Below are 12,731 nucleotides of genomic sequence, written 5' to 3'. Positions count from 1 at the left end.
GGATGCAAGAAGCTGTGGGGGAGGAAGCTTTTGAGAAATGTTACTGCTATGGGGTGTGACTTGGAACCGCTAATTGCTCTCAAATCAGCCTAGAGCTTGGAATTCCTCTTAAATTTTCTCTTGATTATTGGACTGGGGTTCTAGCATTTGATTCCTTGCAGAGACTGAGTCATAAGAAGCCCCTGGATACACAGGAATTACACCTGAATTAGCCAACGTAGCTAAAGTTTCTGCTCTTCTAGTCGCGAAATCCCTAATACTTCAGTAAATGGAAAAAGGGGAAAACCTCCCACTCAATTAGAGACAAGGTTATAATAAAACATTAATTCTTTTTTCTTAGGACTTCAGACTGTAGCCTGTTAATAAAATAAATGTAACTGTGGGAGGATTATTTTCGTTGCCTGTAGCCCAGGCTTGCTCAGCCTTGGCTTTAACTGGAGTTGTGCACTTGAATATTCATAAGTATGAATTGCAAACTCACAAATTAGGATTATTTTCTGTACAGGATACCAACCAGAAACAATGTCACCATTTATTTGGAAAAAACAATATGGTGTGTGGGATGGAACCAAGGTTATGGTAACAAAATTTTCCTAACCCTAAATTGGGCTGTGTTCTGACAAACGGTCTGATAAGGCAAAATATTTTAAATCAGTAGAGTCTTGTAAAACCCAGGACATATGGCTGCCTTAGTTTTGGTGCTAAAATAGGATTCCTTATGTCGGGGATGGGGGAAATCTCTCCTTCTATCCTTTTTGAGTTCTTGTGGCTGGACTAATAATAAAATTGACACACCAGACAGATTAATAGGAGAAAAACCAATTTAATTTTGAGTCCATGGGAGATCATAAGATAATGCTCAGTAAGTGACCAAAAGCAGGCAACTTTAATATCTTCTTATACAAAGAAAAAATAAATCTGTGAGGATTTGACAGGACAAAGAAACTTAGGTTTGGGTGCTTTAGCTAGTAAGGAACTTAAGCAATGTTTGAGCTTGAGTAGTAAATTAGTATAGAAGTAGCAAGGTTTTTGTTCATAGACTTCTTGGCACTGGATTCCCTTTCTCTGGTGATAAGGATATCTTTCTATCTCCTGTATAGGGAAGGCACCTTTCACATGGGAGATTAATTTCCTGCTTGCAAGGAGACAGAGAAGAGGGTCAAAGTGTTCCTCTTGCACCAGCTGTTTCTTAAATAACTTTGATCGAATTAATATGCCATTGAGGCATAGTTTGGGGTGGACTGCCCTGGGCCCCAACACCTAGTCATGATCTTTTCAGTAAATTAAACATCACCCCAAAATATTCATGGGTTCCTTGATTTATTGATTCATTCACTTCCTAACAAGGTATGGAACCTCTTCAATATGTGTTTCCAGTCTCATCTTTTGAGTCTACCCTCTCTCACCACCTACCCTGAGCCCATTCCGAACTCCTTAGTTTCACTGTATGTGCCGTGCTCTCCATACTTTTGCAGATGTAGCTTCCTCTCTATGGAATACCCTTCCCTACCCTCTGCCCAGATAACTCTGCTAATTTCTCTAGATTGTGGTTAGGCATCCTCTTCCGGGGAAGACCTCTTCTGTCACTTCTTACCCTTATCCTTTTGTCATGGTGCGTTCTCTGTGCCTCCATGTTATCCCCGTACACTTCCATCACAGTGTATTTCACATAGTGCTGTAAATGTTGACTTCCTTCTTGTCTCCCCAGGATAGTAAGCTGTTTGAGGGTGTATTAGTTTGCTAGGGCTGCCATAACAAAATACCACAGACTGGTTGGCTTAAACAACAAATTGATTTTCTCACAGTTCCGGAGGCTGGAAGTCCAAGATCCAGGTGCCAGCGGGGTTGGTTTCCTCTGTGGCTTCTCTTTTCTTGCATGTAGGTGGCTGCCTTCTTGCACCGTGCCCTCACATGACCTTTCCTTTATGCGTGGAAGCATCCCTGGTGTCTCTTCCTTTTCTTATAAGGACACCAGTCATGTTGGATCAGGATCCACCCTTATGACTTCATTTAGCCTTAATTACCTCTTTATAGGTCCTATCTCCAAACACTGTCACATTAGGGGTTATGGCTCTAACATATTAATTTTGAGGGAGACACATTTCAGTTTGTAACAGAGGGCAAGGACTATTTCTTACTAGAATCCCCAACTCTACCTCCTATCAAAGTGCTTGGTACACAATAAGCAATTAACAAATAATTATTAAAGGATCAAATAACGAACGGGTGAATAAATGAATAAAATGATAGAAAACTGCTCAAATTGTCAAGGTCTGAGGGTATCAGGACTTAAGATATTCAGAGTTGGCAAATGAAACTGTAGTAAAGAGTATGATCAGAGAGAGAGGTAGTCTATAGAGGAAAAAAAGAAAAATGCTGCAAACTGGGAGAGATAACAGAGGGGCAAGACATGGCAGGAAAGACCATGAAGATCAGCATAAAGTGAACCTGAAAGAAGTGAGTTCATGATGTAAGGAAGGGCATCGACAGTGTTAAATATTGAAGGAGGATGAGGCTGCTGGATTTAATACATTAAAATCATTGATGCACACCCACCAGAATTGCAAAGTGAAAAAGATTTTTAAAAATATCAAATGTTGGGGCTTCCCTGGTGGCGCAGTGGTTGAGAGTCCGCCTGCCGATGCAGGGCACATGGATTCATGCCCTGGTCCGGGAGGATCCCACATGCCTCGGAGTGGCTGGGCCCGTGAGCCACGGCCGCTGAGCCTGCGCGTCCGGAGCCTGTGCTCCACAACGGGAGAGGCCACAGCAGTGAGAGGCCCATGTACCGCAAAAAAAAAAAAAAAAAAAAAAATCTAATGTTGCTGAGGATAAGGAAAAACAAGAACTCTCATGTACTGCTAGTAGGGGTGTAAATAGTAGTGGTGTAAATTGGTACAACCACTCTGTAAGTGGTTTGGCAATATTTATAACATTAAAACTAAAGGTGTGAATACTCAATGGCCCCCCAAATGCCATCTCTAGATGTATATTCAACAGAAATTTGTACATATGTTCACTGAAAGATGTCCACAGCAGCCCTATTCATAAAATCCCCTAGGCTTGAAACAACTCAAATGCCCGTCAGAAGTGGAATAGATAACACATTGTAGCACATTTGCACAATGGAAATTTACAGGATTGAGGATGGATGAACTACAGCTACACGCAAGGGCATGGATAAACATATGACCACGAGGTTTGGTGAAAAAAGACACACTCAAAAGACTACATACTGTATATTTCCATTTATAGAAACCTTGCAAACCAGCAAAACCAATGTGAGGTTTCAGAAGTCAGAAGAGCAGTTAACTTTTGCGGGGAGGAGGCAGTAGGTGATAGAGCACATGGGTAGGAAGTCCAGAGTTTTGGGAATAGTTCTGTTTCTTGGTCTGGGTGCTGGTACATAGTGGCTGTGTGTGCAGTCTATACACATTCACTGAGCTTTTCAGTTATGACTTATCCATTTTCCTGTATGTATATTCTTCAACAGGCATTTTAAAAGGCAATAAAATTTAGTAGGTAATGAAGTGATACAACATTCTGATGGTGTGACCTAAGAACATTTTTAAAAACTATATATTGGTGTTTGAGAAAGCAGTTTTGCAGAGAAGAGAGCTATGAGTTTCTGTTGGTGGAAAGAGGGAGGAGATATGAAGTTTTTTGTCTAGCTCAAGATGTTTGGCAGTAGACAGAATAAAAAAGAGCAACTTCAGCATAACTGGGTCAGAGAAAGATTTTTATTTCATTCACTTTTTTCCTTTTGGTTAAAGGTAAGGAATAACTCAAGAGTAGAAAGATATTATACAGGAAGAAAAAAGCAGTTTTCCGGGCTTCCCTGGTGGCGCAGTGGTTGAGAGTCCGCCTGACAATGCAGGGGACACGGGTTCGTGCCCCAGTCTGGGAAGATCCCACATGCCGCTGCCATGGCCACTGGACCTGTGTGTCCGGAGCCTGTACTCCGCAACGGAAGAGGCCACAACAGTGAGAGGCCCGCATACCGCAAAAAAAAAAAAAAAGCAGTTTTCCTCCTATCCTTCTAAGTTCTCATTGGGGGACCCTGTAATGATAGATTAACAAGAGAAAAACAGAAGATTTTAAACATGTTTATCTCATATATACATGGGAGATACTCAGGGAAATGAGTATGGCTCAAAGGGATGGCTTAGAATTCAGGCTTAACCATCTTCAGCCAAATCAAAGAAGATCCTGGTGGTTGCTGGTTAAGGGGAGGTGACAGTAAACAGGATAAGTTTAGTTATGTAGATTTAAGTGAAATTCTTCTCTGTTGATAAGATTTTCTTGTGATTTAGAATCATCCTTTTCTTCCTGGTACAAAGAGGGAGACACTTTGCAAATGAAGATACCCTTTATAAATGTAAATTTCTCTTACAAAAGGTACTTATGCTGTTTTCAGAGCTTTTCCTGTGTCTTGTTTCTCAAAATAATCTTTGTGCCAAAGAGGCATATTTGAGGTGGCACATCGTGGTCTACCTACCGTATCAAGGAGGGAGAAATCTGAAGTACAGATGAGGATGGAACCAAGTCCCAGATGGAACCAAGTCCCAGAGACAGTGTGAGGATGGGATCAGGGGCAAAGGTAGAAAGTGTGGGTCTTAACAAGAGAATCAAGTTCTCTTCCTTAGAAATAGGAGGGGCAGGGAAATAGGACATTGAGGCTCTTGGAGGTACCTAAGTTCAGTCTAGAAGATAAAGTGTGGGAGGTGGGTGTGGACATGGGTCTTGATAAGAGTGAAAAATTAGCAGTAACAGCAGGGAATGAATATACTTGTGAGACAAGAGAGGGATAAAAGTTCTGCATCAACTTGTAGGGGACCCCATTGGCATGCTACCGTGGTCTTATGGTGCAATGCTTTGGAGTTCAGGGTGAATGGCGAGAAGGTGGTCAAAGAGCTGCCCAGACAATGTTGGACATAAGTCAAGATCTAAAAGGTGAGCAATTCCAGAGGGTTGTGAATGTCCATTACAAAATAGCTCTGCACGTTCTCCAGAGCTATTTGGCAGGAATTAGTTGAAGTAGCATGGGGCAATGTAAAATTGGAGACTAGAGAGGGTCCAGGGGGCTAGGGGTTGGGGTTAACAGGTGGTGAGTTTGTGGTCCATGCACAGAATGGGGGAGGCACAAAACCAAGTTTTCTGTGGCCCCGGCACAGATTTCAGGTCCTTCCTAATTTTCAACTCTCTCATTCCCCTGCTCCAGAGCATTTTATTGTGACTGTAATTACTCTACATAAAGCTCCTTAAGAAATGAAAGCTTCAGTGGTTAAGTGGTTAAGAATCCGCCTGTGGTTAAGTGGTTAAGAATCCGCCTGTCAACTCAGGGCACACGGATTCGAGCCCTGGTCCAGGAAGATCCCACATGCCACGGAGCAACCAAGCCCGTGCGCCACAACTACTGAGCCTGTGCTCTGCCTGTGAGCCACAACTACTGAGCCTGCATGCCACAACTACTGAAGCCCACACGCCTAGAGCCTGTGCTCTGCAACAAGAGAAGCCATCCTGATGAGAAGCCCTCGCACCACAATGAAGAGTAGCCCCGCTCACTGCAGCTAGAGAAAGCTCGCACGCGGCAACGAAGACCCAACACAGACAAAAATAAATAAATAAATAAATAAAGCTATTAAAAAAAAAAAACATGAAAGCTTGGGGGTAAACTTGTTTTTTTTTTTTTTGTTTTTTGTTTTTTTTAAAGAAGAGACGAGTCCCTCATGAGGCCGCCATATAGCAGTGGTCCTTATGGTTACATAAATATAGCTTCACATCTAGAGATGCCATCAAGCCACAGAAGCCCATGACATTTGGTCCAACAATCTAATGCAAAAAAAAAAAAGGGGGTCTTAAAAAGATTGATGAGTCCAGGTGAAAGATCCCTGTGGCCCTGGAGAGCTACAGCCAGAATGGTTTTCTTTACCCAGAAGCCAGGTCCCTCATTTCTAAATATACTGTCAGATATGTTCTTTTCATTTTTTAAAAGTAAACTTGGAAACATCATTTCACTAATGGAACTGTAGAATCAAGGCTCATTTTAGCTCTTAGGTTATTAGCCCTGACCAACATTTCCACAGAGCTAGGTTTTTATCTACACATAACCCTTCTGTCACCGTCATCATCATTTGTTGTTTCTACCCCAATGTCTCATATTACACACTTTCAGCATCATTACCACAAAGCGAAGAATTTCAGGCAGAATCATCTGTGAAAATATCAGAGGTAAAAATCAACCATTATAGGCTGTTGATGTCACCCTGAGGCCTTGTTTGCTACTTTTATGCTCATTTTACTGCACTTAACCCACTAGAAAAGGAACTGGACTATAATCAACAGCAATTTCTCAGCGCTAACGGAGGGGAGAAGAGGCACTAGTAATACAGGTGGTGAATAATAAGAGAGAAACAGAGGAAAGAGACAACATAGGCCTACTTGCTTTTTAGGTATTATAAATATTATAAACATCTGCCATAATAACTTTGCAGTTCAACTGGAGTGGTCTGTGGTCTGGGACTGGGAAGGTAGGGAAGCGAGATTGCCTAGGGACAGTGTGCATTGTGATCACTGGCAGAGGCAGTGGGAGCTGTACAACAAGCAGAAAGTTGATGGCTGATTTGCAGCCAACGACAATGGGAAACAGGTCAGTTTGTGAGCCAGGTTCATACGTCACATCCCATTTTTTCTTTCATTTAAAAAAACTGCCAGACTACTTTTATTCTATAACTGATTTTTCAATGAATCACCTGAAAGAAGACCTTACTTTTTGGTCAACTCCAGGGGAAATTCGAATGCAGTATGGCTCCCAACTTTTACTCCTGTAGAAATGGACATGAAGCTTGGCATGTACCAGTCTGATGAAGGAACCCCATCTTGACTGTCCTTGAAGGTTGCCCATGCGACAGGCTGGGAGACAGGCTGTGGCTGTCGGTGGACAGCACACAGCATTCTTTGCATCTTGATGTCGCATTTCCGTAGGAAGTCATAGATCATTTTGCTAGACTCAGCAGATAAGTCTAATAAATCAAGATCTGCTTTAGAACCAAAATCTCAATTACTTTTTTCATCAGATGTGCTCAGGATGTACATATATAAATGGGAAAAAAGGCAGACACAGAATGTCAAGCCAAAAAAAGCCTGTTTTTTTGTATTTTAACAGTAGCTCAAAAAATCAGCTTTATAGGACCTTCTGGTTTTAATGGCTCTGAATGTGAGGCAAATCTAAGCATTGCCACAGTCTTCCCCTTTCTAAAATGTCATTTTCTCCCTCGCCTTTAACTGTCATGTGTGGTGTCATGTTGACCCATGACACACCCTTCACCCATGAAAGCTCATACTCCAGAGTTACAGTTTCTTAATATTTGTTTGGTTAAGTGCCACCTTCCAAGACCCAGTTATTACTGCAGCCAATTAACTAGTTCACTGGCTCATGAAAGCTGTACTGCTTCTAGAAGCAATAAAATTAAAGCACATTTTTTAAAGGGCAGAGAGAATTGGCAGGACTTTCTGTTGTTGCTGTCATCATTGCTAGCTGTCCTTCATGTTTGAGAAGCCTGAGCTGCTGAGTTGACTGTATCCTTTGATGTATGAAGAATCCAATTGACAGCTTAACCTGTGCACATTTTCCAGAAACTAAGCCAGGTATTTGGATAGGGGAGTGGTATTTGCAAGGAGGTCATCACAGAAGTGATGTTTTGCCCTAATAAATGAGGCAGAAACTGGGTAGCTCTTAACCAAACCCACTTCTCTTCCCTCTGAGCCCAGTGTTAGATCACATTTTCCAGCCTTCCTTGCGGTGAGATGTGTCCACATGATTGAGATCAAGCTGATAGAATGTGCTGGAAATCACATTCATACCTCTATGCCTAGCTCCACAGTCTTTCTCTTCTGGCTTGATGCAGACAGATGTGGTAACACTGAGAACCTGGTGTTGAAAATGATGGAGCCCTAAGGTCCCTGAATCACCTCTTGGTGGGGAAATGCCCACTGGTTGGGAGTAGGCTTTATTGATAAAAATAAACATGTGTTCTCTGAAGCCATGAGACTTAGGGTTTTATCTGTTACATCCTTAGTTAGTTCTTCCTTAACTAAAACTCTAAACCAGCATATACCTAAGTTTAATGCGTACTGACATCTTGGCTCACCACGGCAAGCAATTATAGATTCACCTTTGTTAAAACAAATAAAGGACTATGCATTTGCAGTAGTTATCTATTCCCAATCCTTGTAAAGACAAAAGTTTCTTAAAGGTCAGTTAGTATTAGTGATCAGAAGGCCTCCGTAGGCAAAGCATTCTTGAAGGCATTGTGTAGAGACGATGGTCGTAGACTAAATACGATACTAAAGGAATACAGGAAAACAAGGATAAATGAATAAAGTACGTAGACTGTGGAGGTTAATGTTCAGAACTCAAACAGTTGTTACAAGACGGGGTGGGGAATATTGAGACTTGCCAAAGACACACTGAGAGCCACACTGAGAGCCAGGAGCTAAATTGAGATGAGGAACCAGTACTTGAACTCATGGAGCTGAATTGATTTAGGTTTCCTTCTGAGGCTGCCTCAGGCCCGGGGGACACAGAGACGTGGGTTGTGGTTACAGGCAAAGTGACAGTGCTTTTCACCAAATCCAGGAGGTCCTCTGAGCTCTTGCTAGAGATTTTTTTATTAGGCTTCCTAAATAGACCTTAGTCCTTTCAGGCTATTTTTGTGGAAATAAAAAAAGACCAGCCACATGAGAAAAACAGGCTATTTATTCAGAGCTTGTTATAGCAGGGAGGCAGCCACCATCACTTGCATTTGCAGAGACTTGGCAGGCAGGGGAATGGGAGAGCTTCATAGCGGAGAAAAGGGAAGGCTCCACGTGTGCGCTGATTGTAGGCTGTTGGCTTGGGAAGCTGGAGGTGGGCTAAGTAGGAGGCAGTGCCCCTATGTGATTGGTTAGGGTGCCTATTTGGTTTTCTCTGATTGGTGGGAAGGTGGAAGCAGGGGTGAATATTAGGAAAACTATGATTTATTAATCAAGACCTGGCCATCTGGGGCAGATTGTTGCAGAAGTTATTGTTGAGCTTCCTGGATTGTCACTAGGGATGGCAACCTGGCTTTTGCGAGTCTGACTGACAGCAGGCTGGCTTCCTGGGCTGTTTATTGTAGATAGGGGGTTGGCTTCCTCACAGGCTGCTGCAGGCTGTGGGTCACAGTTCATTTGTATAAACGGTCTGCTTATTGTCCATTTTATATTCAGTCTCTCATTTGTTTATTTTTATGATTACTTTTTCTAAACAGACTACTTCCTTGAGGTGGTCGTCCTTCCTTCTATCATATTTAAAAGCCTCCCTCCCAGGGCTTCCCTGGTGGCGCAGTGGTTGAGAGTCCACCTGCTAATGCAGGGGACACGGGTTCGAGCCCTGGTCTGGGAAGATCCCACAGGCCGCGGAGCAACTAAGCCCGTGAGCCACAACTACTGAGCCTGCACGTCTGGAGCCTGTGCTCCGCAACAAGAGAGGCCACGATAGTGAGAGGCCCGTGCACCGCGATGAAGAGTGGCCCCTGCTTGCCACAACTAGAGAAAGCCCTCACACAGAAACGAAGACCCAGCACAGCCAAAAAGAAAATAAATAAATAAATAAATAAAAAGCCAAGCATTAAAAAAAAAAAAAAGCCTCCCTCCCTCCTGACCATAATCCTGTCCCTGAGAATGGGTACCCTCCCTCAACATCCTCCCTACCTGGATGCTAAGACCCTCTGTCCTCCTGGGGCACCTCTCCCATTGAGACTTGGGGGTAAAATTTATCTCTACAGTTTGGTTCCCTTGAAAGTCTTAATATCATCAGTCCTCAAAATCTTTTTCCTGTTTCTGTCTCTCTGGGGGCCATGGCCTCCTCAGGCAAGCTGGTCCATTGGTGGCTGCCCCCGTGACCTGCTCCTGGGTGGCCAGGAAGGATAGGTCTCTCATACTGTTGCATTAAAAAAAAAAGATGAATTAAGATAAAGAGCTCTGCCAACAGTTGAGAATAACAGTTGGGTATGTATACATTTGTGCATATTTTTCTTTTTGAGCCTATTGGTTTATCCTGCTTTTAAATCAGACATGAATCTGGCCAAAAGAAGAAAATGAAATACTTTACATTTCCTCCTTGTGCTCCCCTTTCAGCTGTTCAAGGCTAATGACAGAAACCACCCCCTGCCAACCTCAGTATTCTGTGCATTTAAAAGACCCTCAAGTATTAGCTCTTTGGAAGCCCAGTGTTTTAAACTTGTAAAATAGGCAGGCAGGGCATAATGCCATGATTCCAACTCCCTGGGACTCATTTCAGGAGTTTGATTAACTCTGGTTTGGCTCAGCAAAGGGAAGCCGAAGTGTCTCCTTAAGTGAAGAGGTAGGGGGCATTCAAATGAGGGCTGTTGTCTGCCAAGATCAGAGCAGCGTTGCACATTTTAAAGAGTCTAATCGCAAGACCTCAGACAGTTGTAGCACCAACCTGAAGCCTGTTTGGTGAGAAGTGGCCACTTGAGCAGTCTTAGGGCTTGGCGAGGGATTCTTTGTTTCAGAAAGTGCTTCCCACAGGGAGGAGGGAATGTGAAGTGAGGGAGCCCTCTCTTGGAGGAGGAAAGCTAAGGAGGAAAGTTTGGAGCCTGGGAAAGACCGAGACGGGAAGAAGGGGTAAGCTAAGGACTCTCATGTCACCTTTATTGGCAGGTAGGTACTCAGGAGAACGCCAGTCTGCATTTCTGAATTCAGCTCATGGGAAAACCAACAACTGTTCTTAAGACAAAAGGTGAAGTGTATACTACCTGCAAGGAAAACTTTCCCCAGAGTATCTGGATTGTAGGTGACAGGGTTAGAAATGTTCTCTGCTCATTTGTTTGGCTGAGATAAGAATTCTAAAGGTGGGAGCGGAGTGGGTGGAGGGGGTTATATAGGGTGCTGGCAGCAGGCATGACCTTCTGCTCAGGGATACAGGGAGCGCCATTTGAGTGTATTCCATTATGGTCCCGAGTCCATTTTCTTGGCTTTTCACAACAAGACTGACAGCAGAGATGATCCAAGTGAAGATAATCCGTGAATGTTTTGAATACTAATTTTGATGGGTTTGGTAAGTAGTTTCTGACAGGGCTTCCAATGGGACCCTCTCATACAGGAAATATGAGTAATAAATGTTGTTTCTGCAGCAAGAGTTAACTAACACACTGAAGTATTATTATTCCACTGCACCAACCTCCTTCTCCTCGACTGTATACATCCATTTGGCTGCCAAGTTCTGTAGGGATTTATCTTTCTTTAAAGTTTTCACCTCTACCCTCCTCTCTAGTCTTCCAGCCACTGCCTATTCCAAGGAAAGAGTTAAAGTTCTTGGAAAATTATAGGAAAATAGAGCCCTGACATCTGCAGAATGTCCACCAGCCAAGTGGTGGTTCTTCCAGTATATCAAGTCTCCTTTAGCTGTGTGCCAGTTAGATGGCCTTTGCCTCAAATGACATAAAAATATGAAAAAATAGTGAATTACATAAGTAAAGGGTTTAGTTTTCTTATACAACAAAAAGTCTGGAGTTAGGTGTCCAGGATGTTATCCAAGCAGGGATTGGCAAACTTTGTAAAAGACCAGAGCGTAAGTATTTTAGGCTTTGTGGGTCATACAGACTGTCGCAACCACTCAGCTCTGCCCTTGTAATGCAAAAGCAGCCAGAGACCATATACAAATATAGACAAGTGAATAGCAGCCATAGACAATTGTAAACAAATGAGCATGGCAGTTTACCAATAACACTTTATTTATGGACAATGAAATTTTAATTTCATATAATTTTATGTGCTGTGACATATTATGCTTCTTTTGATTTCCTCCCAACCATTTAAAAATTATAAAAATAAAAAATGGTAAAAACCATTCTTGTAGACTGAATAAAAACAGGCAGCAAGTTGGATTTGCTGACCTTCATATTAGCCTCCTTCTACCTTCCTACAATCACATTGTAGTGTATGGTTTGGTCTTCATGGATGCATCATGACTGCTGCTGTTCCAGTCATTGTGTCTGCATTCCAGGGAAAAAGAAAAAGGAAGAGGAAGGAAGAAGGAATAGCTTCTAGATCAGGTCATCAAAAATCTTCCACAGCTCCCCCAGCTTATGTCTCAATGGGCAGAACTGTGTCATCTTTTTTAGCTGCAAACACTGCAAAGTTGATAAAATTTGGGGTTCTGTTAGTAAGAAAGAAGAGAAAGAAAGGGTATTAGAATGGAAAATAGCAGTGTCACAGAGCCGAGTTCCTGCTTTACCCTCTTGTATGTGATCAAGAGGCAATATCCAAATGCATATTGTCTACAGTAGCATAGATCTCCTGAAACCTGATTATGCAAAATATTACATAATTTTCCAGTGGTAATTCATGTTATATTGGTGATATCCAGAAATTTTGGTGAGCAAGCATTTCAGAAATGTGACTAGTGATTTTTATTATTGCCGAGTAAGTTTTCAATATATGGATCTATCACCAGGATCCAGTTTATGTGGGAACCTTTAAAGTACAAAAGCAGCATTAGCTAGTATGTGCAGAGTGATTTTTACCCTGGACAGCTTGTTTTGGCTAATTTTACCTAGGTAGCAACTAAATTGCTGGCTGCAATAGTTTGTAGTTTCCTATTTTGAGACCTGAAGTTTAACAGGTTCTGTTGAAGTGAATTGCAAATTGGGAATTGAGATAATTCTTTTTTGTTGTTCATTTTTGTG

The 12,731-nt window shown here is 42.4% G+C and overlaps 1 long non-coding RNA gene across 3 annotated transcripts in view; it reads left to right on the top strand.

The window, feature by feature from the left end:
- LOC149746817 (uncharacterized) overlaps positions 1–12,731 on the top strand; it is a 217,372-nt gene that overhangs the window by 152,164 nt on the left and 52,477 nt on the right. The window contains exon 5 of one of the 3 annotated variants that reach the window (XR_016388641.1): positions 5,222–12,725. The exons of the other annotated variants lie outside the window; for them this stretch is intronic. This is a non-coding gene — a long non-coding RNA (uncharacterized LOC149746817). Of the gene's footprint in view, positions 1–5,221; positions 12,726–12,731 lie in introns of those variants that run through there. 3 annotated transcript variants of the gene reach the window in all.

The sequence above is a fragment of the Delphinapterus leucas genome, chromosome 18 (assembly GCF_059928025.1).
Source record: "Delphinapterus leucas isolate spDelLeu-1000000601 "Yukka" chromosome 18, BTC_Dleu_Yukka2, whole genome shotgun sequence".
NCBI lineage: Eukaryota > Metazoa > Chordata > Mammalia > Artiodactyla > Monodontidae > Delphinapterus > Delphinapterus leucas.
This window is presented reverse-complemented; position numbering and strand designations above follow the sequence as displayed.